We start from the raw sequence: 20,639 nt of genomic DNA, 5'->3' as shown, positions 1-20,639 counted from the left end.
CCTCCTGCATTTGAGTACAATTTTCCATTGTTACAACCTCTCGATACACCACAGCATCATCTGCAAAAAGCCTCAGTGCACTTCCGATGTCATCCAGCAGGTCATTTATGTATATTGTGAATAGCAACGGTCCTATGACACTCCCCTGCGGCACACCTGAAATCACTCCTACTTCGGAGGACTTCTCTCTATTGAGAATGACATGCTGCGTTCTGTTGTCTAGGAACTATTCAGCCCAACCACACAATTGGTCTGATAGTCCATATGCTCTTACTTTGTTCATTAAACGACTGTGGGGAACTGTATCGAACGCCTTGCGGAAGTCAAGAGACACGGCACCTACCTGTGAACCCGTGTCTATGGCCCTCTGAGTCTCGTGGACGAATAGCGCGAGCTGGGTTTCACATGACCGTCTTTTTCGAAACCCATGCTGATTCCTACAGAGTAGATTTCTAGTCTCCAGAAAAGTCATTATACTCGAACATAATACGTGTTCCAAAATTCTACAACTGATCGACGTTAGAGATATAGGTCTATAGTTCTGCACATCTGCACGGGAATGACCTGTGCCCTTTTCCAATCCTTTGGAACGCTACGCTCTTCTAGAGACCTACGGTACAAGAAGGGGGGCAAGTTCCTTCGCGTACTCTGTGTAAAATCGAACTGGTATCCCATCAGGTCCAGAGGCCTTTCCTCTTTTGAGCGATTTTGTTTCTCTATCCCTCTGTCGTCTATTTCGATACCTGCCATTTTGTCATCTGTGCGACAATCTAGAGAAGGAACTACAGTGCAGTCTTCCTCTGTGAAACAGCTTTGGAAAAAGACATTTAGTATTTCGGCCTTTAGTCTGTCATCCTCTGTTTCAGTACCATTTTGGTCACAGAGTGTCTGGACATTTTGTTTTGATCCACCTACCGCTTTGACATAAGACCAAAATTTCTTAGGATTTTCTGCCAAGTCAGTACATAGAACTTTACTTTCGAATTCATTGAACGCCTCTCGCATAGCCCTCCTCACACTACATTTCGCTTCGCGTAGTTTTTGTTTGTCTGCAAGCCTTTGGCTATGTTTATGTTTGCTGTGGAGTTCCCTTTGTTCCGCAGCAGTTTTCTGACTCGGTTGTTGTACCACAGTGGCTCTTTTCCATCTCTTACGACCTTGCTTGGCACATACTCATCTAACGCACATTGTACGATGGTTTTGAACTTTGTCCACAGATCCTCCACACTATCTGTACTTGAGACAAAACTTTTGTGTTGCGCCGTCAGGTACTCTGTAATCTGTTTTTTCTCACTTTCGCTAAACAGAAAAATCTTCCTACCTTTTTTAATATTTCTATTTACGTCAGAAATCATCGATGCAGTAACCGCTATATGATCGCTGATTCCATGTTCTGCGTTAACTGTTTCAAATAGTTCGGGTCTGTTTGTCACCAGGTCTAATATGTTATCGCCACGAGTCGGTTCTCTGTTTAACTGCTCAAGGTAATTTTCAGATAAAACACTTAAAACAATTTCTCTGGATTCTTTGTCCCTGCCACCCGTTATGAACGTTTGAGTCTCCCAGTCTATATCCGGCAAATTAAAATCTCCACCCAGAACTGTAACATGGGAAATCTACTCGAAATATTTTCCAAATTATCCTTCAGGTGCTCAGCCACAACAGCTGCTGAGCCAGGGGGCCTACAGAGACACCCAATTACCATGTGTGAGCCTGCTTTAACCGTGACCTTCACCCAAATTATTTCACATTTCGGATCTCCGTCAATTTCCTTCGATACTATTGCACTTCTTATCGCTATAAACACGCCTCGCCCTTCACTGTCCAGCCTGTCTCTGCGGTATACATTCCAATCTGAGTTTAGGATTTCATTACTGTTTACGTCTGGTTTCAGCCAACTTTCTGTCCCTAGGGCATTGTGACTGTTTATTAGTGAGAGCAGTTCTGGGACCTTTCTATAGACGCTCCTGCAGTTTACTATTAGCACATTAATATTGTTATTCCCTGTTGCATTTTGCCTACTCTTACTTTGCCGCGTCTCAGGAGGCGTCTTGTCGGGCCTAGGGAGGAAATTCTCTAAGTTAAAAAACCCACATGTACACTCCACACGTACTCCGCTACCCTTGTAGCCGCTTCCTGCGTGTAGTGAACGCCTGACCTATTCAGCGGGACCCTACATTTCTCCACCCGATAGCGGAGGTCGAGAAATTTGCACGCCAGATCTCCGCAGAATCGTCTAAGCCTCTGGTTTAAGCCCTCTATTCGGCTCCAAACCAGAGGACGGCGATCGGTTCTGGGAACGATACTACAAATAGTTAGCTCTGATTCCACCCCGCGAGCGAGGCTTACCGCTTTCACCAACTCCGCCAACCGCCTGTACGAACTGAGGATGACCTCTGAACCCAGACGGCAGGAGTCATTGGTGCCGACATGAGCAACAATTTAACAATTTGCAGTCGGGTGCACCCAGTGCTCTCTATCGCCGCCGGTAGGGCCTCCTCCACATCTCGGATGACACCCCCGGCAAGCAGATAGAGTGAACACTGGCCTTCTTCCCCGACCTTCCCGCTATTTCCCTAAGGGGCTCCATCACCCGCCTAACGTTGGAGCTCCCAATAACTAATAAACCCCTCCCCCCGTGTGCCTGCTCGGACCTTACTGAAGGAGCAGCCACATGTCCACTCACAGGCAGAGCGGGCGATGCCACACGGCCAGCCTCCACATTGACCCTCCGCCTCGTGCGCCACTGAACCCGCCACTCCCCAACCGCGCCCGGTACCCGCGAAGATCTCTCGACAGCAGGGACAGTGGGTGAAGCATGTAACACCTGGGGTGTACCTTGCGACGCACCAGACTCCCCACTGCCGCTACTCTCCGAGGCAGCAGCCTGAAGACGGCTGACCGCGGCCATCAACACGTTCAGCTGCTCGCGAACAGTAGCCAGCTCCTCCTGCGTCCGTACACAGCAGTAACACATCCTATCCATCCTAAGGAATCAATTTACTGTAGAGAGTTAATCAAATTTTAAATAGACTGCTAATTCACTAAAGGCGGCTGATTGTTGACTAAACTGTGGTTGGTAGACACTTCTCGTAGAAAACAATGAAAATAGCACTACCTGTCTCTGGACTGTATTGAAAACAAACACTAGCACTACTGGCACTATGACTGACTAAAGGGACTCTCTCTGACTGTATTCAAAATAAACTCGAAATCTATGGAACACTATTACTAACACTCGACAATTAAAGCTTCCTAAAAGCAAAAATATACGGAAGAAGAAGTGACAAGTAAGAAAAATACAGTTAATACGTAAATTAACGTAGCTCGCTGCACAGCAGACGTGAAGCAGACGGCATCTAGACGTATCAGGGGTCCCATATCACTCCAACTGCACACGCCCTACACCATTACAGAGCCTCCACCAGCGTGAACAGTCCTCTGCTGACATAGATGGTCCACGGATTCTTGGGGTTGTCTGCATACCCGTACACGTCCTTCCGCTCGATACAATTTGAAACGAGACTCGTCCGACCAGGCAACGTGTTTCCAGTCATCAACAGTCCAAATTCGCGTCGACGGACCCAGGCGAGGGGTCAGGCTTTGTGTCGTGCAGTCATCAAGGGTACACGAGTGGGCCTTCGGCTCCGAAAGCCCATACCGAAGATGTTTCGTCGAATGGTTTGCACGCTGACTCTTGTTGACGGTCCGGCATTGAAACCTGCAGCAATTTGCGGAAGGGTTACACTTCTGTCACGTTGAGTCCGCAGCTCGTGGTCGTGCGGTAGCGTTCTCGCTTCCCACGCCCGGGTTCCCGGGTTCGATTCCCGGCGGGGTCAGGGATTTTCTCTGCCTCGTGATGACTGGGTGTTGCGTGATGTCCTTAGGTTAGTCAGGTTTAAGTAGTTCTACGTTCTAGGGGACTGATGACCATAGATGTTAAGTCCCATAGTGCTCACAGCCATTTGAACCATTTGTCACGTTGAACGATTCTCTTTTCCCGTTCGTGCAGGATCTTTTCCTGGACACATCGATATCGGATATTTGATGTTTCACCGGATTACTGATATCCACGGTACACTCGTGAAATGGTCGCACGGGACCATCCCCACTTCATCGCCACCTCGTTGACGCTGTGTCCCATCGCTCGTGCGCCGACTGCAACACCACGTTGGAAGGTGGCTACACTGAGTCACAGCGCCAGAGGTTGCGCCAAAGAGTATTATTCAGCCGCCTCCACTGGCAGTGCTTGTCGAGAAGTCGTAGTGGGCAGTGCTTGTCGAGAAGTCGTCGTGGAGAGTGCTTATTGAGAAGTAGCAGTGGGCAGTGCTTGTTGAGATGTAGCAGTGGGAGTCGTTGTTGAGAAGTTCCTATGGAGAGTGCTTGTTCAGATGTTTTCATATTGTTTTGATGGGCTAGACACCAGATATTGTTGGACTGGGGATGCTGTAATGATCAGAGTGTGCTTTTCGTCAATATATATGAAGGTAAAAAAATTCCTTTTTTTATTATTTCAATATCTTAAACAATAATGCTTCTTGGTTACAGGTTCAGTCAACAAAGCATATGGCTCGTGTTCTTGTATTAGACTGTATTTCTGGTTTCTATGCCAACACTTGGTTCAAGCATCATAAAAGAAGGTTGTATACCTGGAAGAATCCTGGAGATACTAAAAGGTATCAGATAGATTATATAATGGTAAGACAGAGATTTAGGAACCAGGTTTTAAATTGTAAGACATTTCCTGGGGCAGATGTGGATTCTGACCACAATCTATTGGTTATGAACTGCAGATTGAAACTGAAGAAACTGCAAAAAGGTCGGAATTTAAGGAGATGGGACCTGGATAAACGGACTAAACCAGAGGTTGTACAGAGTTTCAGGGAGAGCATAAGGGAACAATTGACAGGAATGGGGGAAAGAAATACAGTAGAAGAAGAATGGGTAGCTCTGAGGGATGAAGTAGTGAAGGCAGCAGAGGATCAAGTAGGTAAAAAGATGAGGGCTAATAGAAATTCTTGGGTAACAGAAGAAATATTGAATTTAATTGATGAAATGAGAAAATATAAAAATGCAGTAAATGAAGCAGGCAAAAAGGAATACAAACGTCTCAAAAATGATATCCACAGGAAGTGCAAAATGGCTAAGCAGGGATGGCTAGAGACAAATGTAAGGATGTAGAGGCTTGTCTCACTAGGGGTAAGATAGATACTGCCTACAGGAAAATTAAAGAGACCTTTGCAGAGAAGAGAACCACTTGTATGAATATCAAGAGCTCAGATGGCAACCCAGTTCTAAGCAAAGAAGGGAAGGCAGAAAGGTGGAAGGAGTATATAGAGGGTTTATACAAGGTCGATGTACTTGAGGACAATATTATGGAAATGGAAGAGGATGTAGATGAAGACGAAATGGGAGATATGATACTGCGTGAAGAGTTTGACAGAGCACTGAATGACCTGAGTCGAAACAAGGCCCCGGGAGTAGACAACATTCCATTATAACTACTGACGGCCTTGGGAGAGCCAATCCTGACAAAACTCTACCATCTGGTGAGCAAGATGTACGAGACGGGCGAAATACCCTCAGATTTCAAGAAGAATATAATAATTCCAATCCCAAAGAAAGCAGGTGTTGACAGATGTGAAAATTACCGAACAATCAGTTTAATAAGTCACAGCTGCAAAATACTAACGCGAATTCTTTACAGACGAATGGAAAAACTGGTAGAAGCCGACCTCGGGGAAGATCAGTTTGGATTCCGTAGAAATGTTGGAACACGTCAGGCAATATTGACCTTACGACTTATTTTAGAAGAAAGATTAAGAAAAGGCAAACCTACGTTTCTAGCATTTGTAGACTTAGAGAAAGCTTCTGACAATGTTAACTGGAATACTCTCTTTCAAATTCTGAAGGTGGCAGGGGTAAAATACAGGGAGCGAAAGGCTATTTACAGTTTTTACAGAAACCAGATGGCAGTTATAAGAGTCGAGGGGCATGAAAGGGAAGCAGTGGTTGGGAAAGGAGTAAGACAGGGTTGTAGTCTCTCCCCGATGTTATTCAATCTGTATATTGAGCAAGCAGTAAAGGAAACAAAAGAAAAATTCGGAGTAGGTATTAAAATTCATGGAGAAGAAGTAAATACTTTGAGGTTCGCCGATGACATGGTAATTCTGTCAGAGACAGCAAAGGACTTGGAAGAGCAGTTGAACGGAATGGACAGTGTCTTGAAAGGAGGATATAAGATGAACATCAACTAAAGCAAAACGAGGATAATGGAATGTAGTCAAATTAAGTCGGGTGATGCTGAGGGAATTAGATTAGGAAATGAGACAGTTAAAGTAGTAAAGGAGTTTTGCTATTTACGGAGTAAAATAACCGATGATGGTCGAAGTAGAGAGGATATAAAATGTAGACTGGCAATGGCAAGGAAAGCGTTTCTGAAGAAGAGAAATTTGTTAACATCGAGTATAGATTTAAGTGTCAGGAAGTCGTTTCTGAAAGTATTTGTATGGAGTGTAGCCATGTATGGAAGTGAAACGTGGACGATAACTAGTTTGGAAAAGAAGAGAATAGAAGCTTTCGAAATGTGGTGCTACAGAAGAATGCTGAAGATAAGGTGGGTAGATCACGTAACTAATGAGGAGGTATTGAATAGGATTGGGGAGAAGAGAAGTTTGTGGCACAACTTGACTAGAAGAAGGGATCGGTTGGTAGGACATGTTTTGAGGCATCAAGGGATCACAAATTTAGCATTGGAGGGCAGTGTGGAGGGTAAAAATCGTAGAGGGAGACCAAGAGATGAATACACTAAGCAGATTCAGATTGATGTAGGTTGCAGTAGATACTGGGAGATGAAGAAGCTTGCACAGGATAGAGTATCATGGAGAGCTGCATCAAACCAGTCTCAGGACTGAAGACCACAACAACAACAACATGTGCAATTATAGTTTTTTTTTTAACTTCATATACCTTGTCTCAATCCCTTCTCACCCACTGTGCCCCTAAACTTATAGCTGCTGTCTGTGTTCTGTACGAGTTGTAAATAGCATTTCGCTCCCCGTATTTTACCCCTGGTGTCTTTAGCATATCAAAGAGAGTATTCCAGCCAACATTGTTAAAGGACTTCTACAAGTCTACAAATATCATAAAGATATGTTTGCCTTTCCTTAACTGTATTCTAAAATAAGTCGTAGGGTCAGTATTGCCTCGCGTATTCTTACGTTTTTCCGGAATCCAAACTTATCTTCCTTGAGGGCGCCTTCTACCAGTTTTCCCGTTCTTCTATAAAGAATTCGTGTTTGTATTTTGCGACCATGATTTATTAGTAAGCCATTTCAACAGAATTAATAAAATCAACTACTGGCAAATGCTTGGGAGTCGGTGTAAAATTTAAAACCATACATAGCCCATAGAAAACGACGTCGTCAGAAGCTTTCTCTGTAAGACTTCTCACAGAACGTCGGGAAATAATATTAGATTGCGAATCACGGAAACGTTCTAACTTCGCGAAATGCCGGGCAATTACAGAATGAAACTCCCAAGCAGACTGCTACCATGAAGCATCGTTCAGCCAATCACAAGAAAATGTCGAAATTTTTGACGCCATCATTAAATGAAGCCGAAACAGATCCTTGGAAGCAAAATCCAACTGTCGACGAGTGTAATGAATTCTTTTACGAACAAGAGGTATAGCTTGATGTGATTTGCGGCAGGAGAATTAATATGATGCACAACTTTGGCAAATGCTGGAACAGTAATTCGATCTCAACACTGACAGTAAATTTCAGTGTTAATATTACATAATTTTTTCATACTCAGTAGTCACAAAACACCTGTCTCCAAAACGTGATTTTAGGTGCTAATTTTTTTACCTTTTTTTAAAAGAGATCTCTAGTGTAAATCCCCCTTGTGATCTGTACTGTATCTATCGAGCTATCCCCCCTATATCCTGGTGACCCTCACGATTATATGTAACGGTAATGTACATTTACATGTCCCCACCAAAAGTAAAACTTTTCATAGAAATTAACGTGGAAAATAAACATTTAAAAACAAACGCAATGTTCCCGCGAGGAGCAGGTTTTCCATGTCATATATTTTTTCCGTTGCACTATGGCTGACGCACAAATAGCCCTGGTCTGATCTCCCCTAAGACTGTAATGACGTACGGCCCAAGTCCTCCACGCGGCTGGAGATGAATGGAACATGGCCGCCACGTGGCCGTTGCGTTTAAAGTATACGTAGGCGCGGCCTGTTTACATTCTTGTAGCAAGTCCCACTCCCTCGAAAACAAACGCCCGTCGTAAATTTTCCTGCGTGAAGCTACCTAGGCACGAGCTTCCCAGATGTAACACCTCGCAGCCAAGGTACAACTTCGACACACACACACACACACACACACACACAGTCGTATCATTGTTGCTTGTTTTTGTCAACACTGCGATGCCAGCGCTCCTAGTAGTCACTGAGCCATACTACTACTATTAGTAGTAGTAGTAGCTGTGTTCATCTGTAGATCTCTTCTTACAAGGATATAGGACACGTCAAAGTATTTATAAGTTTAGACCAATTTAAAATAAGCTAATTCGTATACACATACATTTACAGACTTCTAGTTAAAGACAATCATTAGATTTACTCCTTGTATACAATACTTTTTTTTACAAATAATTTATTAAATAATGTAAAGTCACACTGTTCACTCATATCTCACTGTCAGTCACTGCGCACACTATACACACATTGTTTCGTAACATTTCACTCATTACACACACACACAAACACACACACACTGGTGATCTCTGGGCCATTTTCTGTACCGCAACTTCCCATTTGCTATACTGAAAAATTGAGTCAGCATCCCTCCATAATGAGTGAGATGTTGAGCTCAGAAAGAGGGAGAGGTGTTAGTATTGTGCTATTTGAAGCTTGGGGGTACGTTTTTCTAGAAAAGGGAAGAAACGTAGTGTGAAGGTGTTATGTGGAATGTTGGATGTTTTGTAATCATTATTATTATTTATTTGTACAACATTTTTTTGCCAAACCCTTGCTCTGTTTTATCTGTCCTTCAATGTATGAAATGTATTGCATGACAGGTACTTTTTAGCTGTCTTTGTAAATAAATTTATTTTTGCAATTTCTTTAACCTCTTTGGTAATTTATTGTGCACTTTTTTTCCTTGGTATAAAATGCTGTTTTGATTTTAAGTTTATTTATGCTTCGTAAACGTAAGTTGAGCTTAGCTCTTGTTCCATGTTCATGGACTGAACTGTTTGTGCAGTAATTACCAATGTTATTTTTGATGTGTACAGTTGACTGGTAAATGTATTCACACAGAGCAGTTAAAAAAAAAAAATCCAGAGGATGTGAATAGTAGCGTTTGTACCACAGACCATAGATGACATATTTTGTGCATGACGTCGTTCTGCGGTAACCAACATCTAAGTCACGTGATGCGGGGCAGAAGCCGAGTATGTGGTTACGCATTTACATTGCAAAATTTATGACATTTTTGTTACAGATCAAATGTTGTGCTTGTTACTAGAAGCAGAATTATTGATCTTCACATATGCTTAGATAAGTCTTGTTTTGTATCCTGCATATCAGGTAAGCTGATGAAAATCTGACTTGTGCAAGTGAACTAGGTACTTCAAAATACTTGCAGAGATATTCTCATGAGTTGAAAGTTAAAATTTATGTTGATCCTTACATGTAAAACTCGATGAAACACGAACGTTTTAACACGACAGAAAGTTAATATCTAACTCACTACAGGAATTCTCTACAATATTTTCTAACGTATTATGTCCATTGTTTTGGTATCTGTAGTGGATGAAGCAAAAGTCATAAAATATAAACGCTTGTTATCGGAACCATCGGACGTCATGGATATAAGCAGATTTCATTTGTTATAAAAGCGTAATAAAAATCGTCAGAAAACTAATGCTGCCTGACAAACCGAGAGTTAGTCTTCTATTCCTGTGGGGGCCGGCCGATGTGGCCGAGCGGTTCTAGGCGCTTCAGTCTGGAACCGCGCGACCGCTACGGTCGCAGGTTCGAATCCTGCCTCGGCCAGGGATGTATGTAATGTCCTTAGGTTGGTTAGGTTTAAGTAGTTCTAAGTTCTAGGGGACTGATGACATCAGATGTTAAGTCCCATAGTGCTCAGAGCCACTTTTATTCCTGTGGAAGCGGTGAATTAAGACTGACAGAGCAACAAAAATAGGCAGTTATCAAATGATAGTAATTCTGTCGTTTGTGAAACGAACTCTCAATACTTTTGAAATGGCCACCTGTACTAACGGTAACCATCGCTTTAATAATAGGAATTTCGGAAAAATTAGTTTGACTGTCCTAGTACATGAGGTATAATAGCAATACGCCTAGTCATTTTATTGTTTAAATCTATGCTTGATTCAGGTATGGATGAGAACTGTCAGTTCCACTTCGCATAGCGCGTTAAATCAATTTTACTTGCTGCAACTGGTTTAGCTTGCTGCCCCGAATCACATGGCTATGATGTTGCTTTCAAACATCAACACGGCAAGGATTGTTGCGTGCGCAGCCTATGTTATCTATAGTCTATGGCTACATTGATCTGTAAACAAAGGTGTCCACAAGAGGGGGGAGGAGGGGTATTCAAGGTGAGGCAGTTCGTCCCCCCCCCCCCCCCCCCCCCGGAGTTATTTGCAACTGGAGTACAAAGTTTTTGTTCGCTGGATAATTCACATACAGATTCACATAACCGTCAATCCTCTGGAACTTACAATAAAAAGTTTCTGTTGCTACGTCTCTGTTCATCACTCACACTAGGTCAGCATTGTATTGCGGCAACATTGTTTTCATTCAAATGTAGCAAATTTTTGTGGAAACTAAGTAAATCCGCATTACGTCAGACAGACTAAGGTCCATTTGTCTAGATTGCATATACACTCCTGGAAATGGAAAAAAGAACACATTGACACCGGTGTGTCAGACCCACCATACTTGCTCCGGACACTGCGAGAGGGCTGTACAAGCAATGATCACACGCACGGCACAGCGGACACACCAGGAACCGCGGTGTTGGCCGTCGAATGGCGCTAGCTGCGCAGCATTTGTGCACCGCCGCCGTCAGTGTCAGCCAGTTTGCCGTGGCATACGGAGCTCCATCGCAGTCTTTAACACTGGTAGCATGCCGCGACAGCGTGGACGTGAAACGTATGTGCAGTTGACGGACTTTGAGCGAGGGCGTATAGTGGGCATGCGGGAGGCCGGGTGGACATATCGCCGAATTGCTCAACACGTGGGGCGTGAGGTCTCCACAGTACATCGGTGTTGTCGCCAGTGGTCGGCGGAAGGTGCACGTGCCCGTCGACCTGGGACCGGACCGCAGCGACGCACGGATGCACGTCAAGACCGTAGGATCCTACGCAGTGCCGTAGGGGACCGCACCGCCACTTCCCAGTAAATTAGGGACACTGTTGCTCGTGGGGTATCGGCGAGGACCATTCGCAACCGTCTCCATGAAGCTGGGCTACGGTCCCGCACACCGTTAGGCCGTCTTCCGCTCACGCCCCAACATCGTGCAGCCCTTTCTCCAGTGGTGTCGCGACAGGCGTGAATGGAGGGACGAATGGAGACGTGTCGTCTTCAGCGATGAGAGTCGCTTCTGCCTTGGTGCCAATGATGGTCGTATGCGTGTTTGGACTGCATACGACCGAGGCACACAACACCCGGCATCATGGTGTGGGGAGCGATCTCCTACACTGGCCGTACACCACTGGTGATCGTCGAGGGGACACTGAATAGTGCACGGTACATCCAAACCGTCATCGAACCCATCGTTCTACCATTCCTAGACCGGCAAGGGAACTTGCTGTTCCAACAGGACAATGCACATCCGCATGTATCCCGTGCCACCCAACGTGCTCTAGAAGGTGTAAGTCAACTACCCTGGCCAGCAAGATCTCCGGATCTGTCCCCCATTGAGCGTGTTTGGGACTGGATGAAGCGTCGTCTCACGCGGTCTGCACGTCCAGCACGAACGCTGGTCCAACTGAGGCGCCAGGTGGAAATGGCATGGCAAGCCGTTCCACAGGACTACATCCAGCATCTCTACGATCGTCTCCATGGGAGAATAGCAGCCTGCATTGCTGCGAAAGATGGATATACACTGTACTAGTGCCGACATTGTGCATGCTCTGTTGCCTGTGTCTATGTGCCTGTGGTTCTGTCAGTGTGATCATGTGATGTATCTGACCCCAGGAATGTGTCAATAAAGTTTCCCCTTCCTGGGACAATGAATTCACGGTGTTCTTATTTCAATTTCCAGGAGTGTATTTCTACTATTATAACCGTTTTCGGATTCACTCAACCATCTATGGATCTGTAGAGACAGGGAAAAAAAAATTAACCATCAGACTCCCCAAGATATACAACGCCACTCTTCCAACACATCAAAAAACAAGTGTACCAGAACATGCCTGAGTATGTCGGCTTCCAGAGTAACGTGTAAAACTCTACAAGAAATGGGCATACTACTTCGATAAACAGTACACTTGTATAGTAGCATTCGTATTATTAATATAATAAATAAATTAATTTTCCTTGCCCACAGAAAGATTTCCAGCAGAAATTCCCGTAAAAACCAACCGACTTAAAAAGGGCATATTTTAGTCTCCTTTAATATTTATGAGAGTCCTCCAATAACGTGATATTCTGTAAGAAGCATTATAAAAATATACAAATTTCCTTTGTTTTATTTCTTTAGTCACTTTTTGCCAACACCGGTTCCCGTCAGATCACCGAAGTTAAGCACTGTCGGGCTGGGCTAGCACTTGGATGGGTGACCATCCAGGTGCCGAGTGCTGTTAGCACGCGGGGTGCACTCAGCCCTTCTGAGGCAAACTGAGGAGCTACTGGGCTGAGAAGTAGCGGCTCCGGTCTCGTAAACTGACGTACAGCCGGGAGAGCGGTGTGCTGACCACGTGCCCCTCCGTATCCTCATCCGGTGACCCCTGTGACCTGAGGATGACACGGCGGCCGGTCGGTACCGTTGGGCCTTACAAGGCCTGTTCGGGCGGAGTTCAGTTTTAGTCATTTTGTTTGTATGTGAGTATGTGATGTGAAATTGTTTTGTAAATTAATAGATTATTTTGAATTGTAATATTAGTCTCGTTGTACCTGTGTATATTGCCTATTTCTGAAATCTTCGGCCTTAAGGAAAATTATATCTGTGTAAAAGTTTTACTAATGCAAGAGAGAGAACTGATGAGCGAGTTAGTTCAAACAAGGATCCAATAGTGTTAACAGGGACGCTGGTGATAAATCGAATTACTGATAGAAAAGGCAGTCATGTTTTGTAAAGATAAGTGTTTCTAGATGATATTGGTCGCAAGGCGAAGTTTGGAAGAAGAGGACGTGCAAACTGGAAGATAGTAGTTCAAAGTGGGACGGTGGAAGTATTAAGTGGATCGGTGGGTAGCGTTGTTGAAATCGATGAAAGATTTTATTAAATCGTGGAGAAAAGTAATGTTTTCTCTGTGCTGCAAGAGCAGAAGCTATGGAAGAAACCTCAGGCACAAATTGTGAGACGGAGAACATTACTTGCGAAGGAATACGAGTCGAGCTTGGAACATTTTAGAAGATGGCTGCTGCACTATTGTTGCTACAATTTGCTAAAAACTTCAAAGAGGAAGACTTTTCTTCGGAATCGACGCAGGAGAGGGAACGCAAGAGTAGAAGTTCTCGGTAGAAGAAAGAAGACATTTCAAGAGGGCCGCTATATCATGACGCATTGCAAGCGACCAACCAAAGTAATTTACGCGCTGTATAACACGAAACACCGACTGTGACTTTGCTGTTTCGTGTACTTACGAGTGGAATTTGACCGAGCATGTTATGTACAACAAACTGTGATTTATGTTCCATAGGACCAGCAACGTAGTATGTGACGTATTTATTAGGAGTGTCCATCCCCGTTGCGACGCTATGCTAATTTTTATTTCTTTCGCTTTCACTGCAGATCTGCCAGAATACCATTACCGAGTGACCTGCGGTAAAAAGTCGATCACTGTTTTCAGTATACATATTTATGTGTAGAATGCGAGATGTCACTTCTTTCGGACATGTCGCAAAGAACAGATAGCACGTAGAATCCGCATTTGTGATACATATTATGTAAACTGAAGCCCTTTCAGAACAAAGGAATGGAGTTGCCCGGTCTCCAGGGTGGGAATTCGTTTCGCGCAGGGGCCACGTTGTCTTGAGTGACCTCTGTCAACAACCTACCGCCACTTGTGTTGCTGTATCGTACAAGATGGACCCCAACTGAACATCCTGTTAAAGTGCACCACATGTAAAGAATACTATCAGTATTTATTAAGACAGTAGCTAAGAGTATCCCACCGTTGCCACTTACATTCGCCGCACTTGGTATACTTCTGCGTGCGAGAGCAAACTTTTTTTTTTTTCAGCCAGAATTATACCGTAGGATGATATAAAGTTCTCGATACTTTACTGCATTCCGCAAAATATTTCCATGTATGTAACATTTATCCGCCCCACATACAACTGTTTAAATCTTGGTTGGGATTACATCCTCTGCGAAGGAGAAATAAATTAATATGGTTCCGATCACCCACTCCAACCCAGGTTTTCGTGCACCATGTTGATATCCTATCAAGATCTGACTGAATATTTATGCAGCTTCTTTCAGATAGTGCCTCATTATAGATAACTGGATCATCTGCAGAAAGCCTGATTTTAGTATTAATATTGTTTGCAGGGTTATTAATGTACAATATGAACAGCACGGGCCCCAACACACTTCCCTGGGGCACAACCGAAGTTACTTCTATATCCGATGATGACTCTCCATCCAAGATAACATGCTGAGTGCTCTCTACCAAAAAGTCTTCAATCCAGCCATAAATATCACTTGATGCCCCATATAATCATTGTTGTTGTTGTTGTGGTCTTCAGTCCTGAGACTGGTTTGATGCAGCTCTCCATGCTACTCTATCCTGTGCAAGCTCCTTCATCTCCCAGTACCTACTGCAACCTGCATCTTTCTGAATCTGCTTATTGTATTCATCTCTTGGTCTCCCTCTACGATTTTTACCCTTCACGCTGCCCTCCAATGCTAAATTGGAGATCCCTTGATGACTCAGAACATGTCCTACCAACTGATCCCTTCTTCTAGTCAAGTTGTGCCACAAACTTCTCCCCAATCCTATTCAATACCTCATCATTATTTATGTGATCTACCCATCTAATCTTCAGCATTCTTCTGTAGCACCACATTTCGAAAGCTTCTATTCTCTTCTTGTCTAAGCTATTTATCGTCCATGTTTCACTTCCATACATGGCTACACTCCATACAAATACTTTCAGAAACGACTTCCTGACATTTGATATTTTGCTCCCCAAATAGCAAAAGTCCTGCACTACTTTAAGTGTGTCATTTCCTAATCTAATTCCCTCAGCATCACCCGACTTAATTTGACTACATTCCATTATCCTTGTTTTGCTTTTGTTGATGCTCATCTTATACCCTCCTTTCAAGACGCTATCCATTCCGTTCAACTGCTCTTCCAAGTCCTTTGCTGTCTCTGACAAAATTACAATGTCATCGGCGAACCTCAATTTTTTTATTTCTTCTCCATGGGTTTTAATACCTACTCCGAACGTTTCTTTTGTTTGCTTTATTGCTTGCTCAATATAGAGATTGAATAACATCGGGGAGAGGCTACAATCCTGTCTCACTCACTTCCCAACCACTGCTTCCCTTTCATGCCCCTCGACTCTTATAACTGCCATCTGATTTCTGTAAAAACTGTAAATAGCCTTTCGCTCCCTGTATTTTACCCGTGTCACCTTCAGAATTTGAAAGAGAGTTTTCCAGTCAACATTGTCAAAAGCCTTCTCTAAGTCTACAAATGCTAGAAACGTAGGTTTGCCTTTCCTTAATCTTTCTTGTAAGATATGTCGTAGGGTCAGTATTGCCTCACGTGTTCCGACATTTCTACGGAATCCAAACTGATCTTCCCCGAGGTCGGCTTCTATCAGTTTTTCCATTCGTCTGTAAAGAATTCACGTTAGTATTTTGCAGCTGTGACTTATTAAACTGATAGTTCGGTAATTTTTACATCTGTCAACACCTGCTCTCTTTGGGATTGGATTTATTATATTATTCTTGAAGTCTGAGGGTATTTCGCCTGTCTCGTACATCTTGCTCACCAGATGGTAGAGTTTTATCAGGACTGGCTCTCCCAAGGCCGTCAGTAGTTCTAATGGAATGTTGTCTACTCCCGGTGCCTTGTTTCGACTCAGGTGTTTCAGTGCTCTGTCAAACTCTTCACGCAGTATCGTATCTCCCATTTCATCTCCATCTACGTCCTCTTCCATTTCCATAATATTGTCCTCAAGTACATCGCTCTTGTATAGACCCTCTATATACTCTTTCCATCTTTCTGCTTTCCCTTCTTTGCTTAGAACTGCGTTTCCATCAAAGCTCTTGATATTCATACAAGTGGTTCTCTTTTCTCCAAAGGTCTCTTTAATTTTCCTGTAGGCAGTATCTATTTTACTTCTAGTGAGATAAGCCTCTACATCCTTACATTTGTCCTCTAGCCATGCCTGCTTAGCCATTTTGCACTTCCTGTCGATCTCATTTTTGAGACGTTTGTATTCCTTTTTGCCTGCTTCGTTTACTGCATTTTTATATTTTCCCCTTTCATCAATTAAATTCAATATTTCTTCTGTTACCCAAGGATTTCTACTAGCCTTCGTCTTTTTACCTACTTGATCCTCTGCTGCCTTCACTGCTTCATCCCTCAGAGCCACCCATTCATCTTCTACTGTATTTCTTCCCCCCATTCCTGTCAATTGCTCCCTTATGCTCTCCCTGAAACTCTGTACAACCTCTGGTTTAGGCAGTTTATCCAGGTCCGCTCTCCTTAAATTCCCACCTTTTTGCAATTTCTTCAGTTTTAATCTACAGCTCATAACCAATAGATTGTGGTCAGAGTCCACATCTGCCCCTGGAAATGTCTTACAATTTAAAACCTGGTTCCTAAATCTCTGTCTTACCATTATATAATCTATCTGATACCTACTAGTATCATATATATAATCATACTGCTGACAATAAGCATAGGTGCAATACTGAGTCAAATGCTTCTCGTAAATCACGAAACACTGCATCTACTTGTTTGCCTTGATCCAAAGCTTTCACTCAGTATATCATATGAGAAAAGTGCGAGGGTTTTCGAAAACCATGCTGGATGGCATTGAGAAGGGTACTATGTTCATGATACCTCATTATGTTTGAACTCAGAATGTGTTCCAATATTCTACAACAAATCGATGTGAAGGATACAGGACGTTAGTTTTGTGGGTCACTTCTACTACCCGTCTTGTAGACGGGTGTGACCTATCCCTTTTTTCCAAGAAGCGGACACGGTTTTTTGTTCGAGAGGTGTACGACAGATTATAGTTAGAATACGGGCCAAACCAACCGCAATTTCAATACAGAATCTGACAGGGATTCCATCGGAGCCTGGAGCTTTGTTCAGTTTTAACGATTTCAGCTGTTTGTCAACACCACTGCCGCTAATGCTTATTTCATTCTTCTTTTCAGTGATACGTGGTTTAAATCAGCCAATTCTCCTGATTTTTCTTTGTAAAGGAACATTTGAAAATGGAGTTAAGCATTTCAGCTTTTGCTTTGCTACCCTCAATTTCAGTTCACGATTTATGCTTGTGCTTCGCAAGGCAAGCAATTCAGTTGTGGGACATGCGAGTTCCACTTAGCCGAGCGCCGACGTTTCCGTTACCATGGCAGAGGTCGACTGACGCGTCCCAGGCATGTATAATGGGAAATATTATTGTGCCGTTAATATACATAATTTTTATGCCTTTCAGCATGAGCCAACCGTCGGAAAAGCCACGCTACGACGAACACAATTTTACTCACTACCTATATGTTTCACATAAGTAAGTGATAACGTATCGGGAAAGTTGCAACAGTAGCTTGGTTTATGTTTCATTGGTTAGTTATGTGCGTGGCTCGGCAATAGACTGGAGAGTGCATTTCTGCATATATTTCATACACTAGATTCGCATTTCTATTTCTACGCACGGAAAAAACATACATGCCTTCAAACTTGTCCTCTAATCGAAAATGAAAAACAACTGTTGTTCACAGACAGAAAGTAGGTGGGCAGTTTTGATCTGAAAGTAGTAATACTGTTGAGGATCACATGTGCGTGACTGATATGTGATCTGAATTAAGGTTCTCGATAGTCTATCACATTTAGTGCTATATTTACAACTATATTATACGTCTGTTTCCGAGCGTCTTTGCAGTGAAATAGGGTTCATCCCCCTTCTGAGGATGCCTTTTAATTATAGCAAAAGGTTGAGATAATGCATAAAAAGGAGGTAATGACAACACGATTTTGCAATTGAGCAGCTGTAACGGAATATTACTACACTGTCCTCGCTTGACAATGTTTAACTAGCAAAAGATTTCTACTTTTTGGGATCAATGTGGGCGTGGAAATATGATGAAATTAAGCGGTGCATCTATGGAAACCTCAATATACACAAAATCGTCGAAATGTAATAAAAACACATTAAATCAGAGTTAATATTGGCGCTAAATGAATAAATATCACAGCGATAGACGATGTGCTGCAGTAAGCAGAGTGGCGCAGTGGAAGCGTGCTGGGCCCATAACCCAGAGGTCCGTGGATCGAAACCACGCTCTGCTAAATTTTTTTTTCTGTCATTAAATTTTTCTTATTTACAGTCTATATGACAAAGGATAGTTACAAATTAACCATGACTGTTTTTCCACAAACAATACGAATTGAGTACTTACAAATTCATGATCCACAACTGAGATACACGAAGTAAGAGCCAATTATTATAGGAATTCCTGTTACACTGAAATAATTTTCTTAGAGCACTACGTCTCTCAGAAAGCTACACTTCTGGCATCAAGGTTGTGAGGTAGTTAAATTAGTACCATGAATGCAAAAGCAAGGGACGTCACAAACGACAATTTCTGGAACCTCACAGGGTTCAGAGCGGAACTGATTCACAACCAAATTAAGTATAGAATTTGACAGGGACTCCATGGAACCCTATGACCTTATTTAGTTTTAGTAATTTAAACTGCTTTTCAGCACCAACAGTACTAATTAACACTGATTTATTCAGCAGGCCACAGAAAATACTCTCCCTTCCGTAAAACATTTCTCTCGCAAAAGCATTTTTTTTATTTATTGTACTAACTGAAAAAGTCCCGCTACGCTTTATCTAGCAACACTTTTCTGATCCAGAATGAGATTTTCACTCTGCAGCGGAGTGAGCGCTGATATGAAACTTCCTGGCAGATTAAAACTGTGTGCTCGACCGAGACTCGAACTCGGGACCTTTGCCTTTCGCGGGCAAGTGCTCTACCATCTTTTTTTTTTTTAATCTCGTTTTGTTCGCTTTTGTTTGTTGCACCTGCTCGTGGCGGACGTCGTAAGACAACCGTTATAAGTTCGTTATTGATCGATGAACTCAGTTTTTTTTATTACAGAGGGCACGTAACCCTCTGACCGAACACGCTGAGCTACCGTGCCGGCTACACTCGAACTCGGGACCTTTGCCTTTCGCGGGCAAGTGCTCTACCATCTGAGCTACCGAAGCACGATTCACGCCCGGTCCCACAGCTTTACTTCTGCCAGTATCTCGTCTCCTACCTTCCAAACTTTGCAGAAGCTCTCCTGTGAACCTTGCAGAACTAGCACTCCTGAAAGAAAGGATATTGCGGAGACACGGCCTGGGGGAGACACAGCCTGGGGGATGTTTCCAGAATGAGATGGTAGAGCACTTGCCCGCGAAAGGCAAAGGTCCCGAGTTCGAGTCTCGGTCGGACACACAGTTTTAATCTGCCAGGAAGTTTCACTTTTCTGATGTTTCTCTTCGGAATTTCTTGGCACCGCAGAACACACCTTTTTAACAGTGACAATGTATTTGCGTTTGTTGTAGTGGTTAGTGTGATCACAACAGAATGTTCCACCTGTCAAACAGTGATCTCTTCTTCTTCTGATTTGCACTCCTCATACACTAGTGTTAAGTGCGGTCAAAGGCTTTCATGAATTCCACTCACCATAACTATACTTCATTTCGTAATATCTCCGTCAGTTTCTCTATGTCCACTATCTAATTTCTCATCCGCTCCTCTTCTCTTATTTCATCTCGTTGTTTTCTTCTGTTACGCTTTCTCTCAGTCTATACATCCTCTTTCGTTGTGAAGGTAAACCTACATCTGGCTCTTCATCTGTTTCATTTCTTCGCTGACGTTTCTCTTTCCTTCTCTCAGTTCGTCGCAGGTAAGTTCTCCTTCTACTTTATGCTTTTGGCATCTTGTTAAATGTTAATATTACTTAACACACTAAAATTCCACTTAATTCACTACATTGAGCAATTTAGTTTCACTTTCTGTCACTTTTTCTTCATTCACTTTAATCGCTTTCCAAAAGGATACTGACATATGCATCTCCCCATATGCCTGAGTTGTAACGTACCCCCACTGCAAAAGGAAAATGAAACACTGGAGAACCTTCTCGAAATACTAGAATATTGTAGAAGATTATAGA

At 43.2% G+C, this 20,639-nt stretch overlaps 1 non-coding gene across 1 annotated transcript; it reads left to right on the top strand.

Moving 5' to 3' along the window:
* The first annotated feature begins 18,686 nt into the window (after window positions 1-18,686).
* Window positions 18,687-18,758, top strand: Trnam-cau (transfer RNA methionine (anticodon CAU)). Its single transcript has one exon. It is a non-coding gene; the product is annotated as a tRNA-Met (tRNA).
* The last annotated feature ends 1,881 nt before the right edge of the window (window positions 18,759-20,639 follow it).

The sequence above is a fragment of the Schistocerca cancellata genome, chromosome 10 (assembly GCF_023864275.1).
Source record: "Schistocerca cancellata isolate TAMUIC-IGC-003103 chromosome 10, iqSchCanc2.1, whole genome shotgun sequence".
In the NCBI taxonomy this organism is placed as follows: domain Eukaryota; kingdom Metazoa; phylum Arthropoda; class Insecta; order Orthoptera; family Acrididae; genus Schistocerca; species Schistocerca cancellata.
This window is presented reverse-complemented; position numbering and strand designations above follow the sequence as displayed.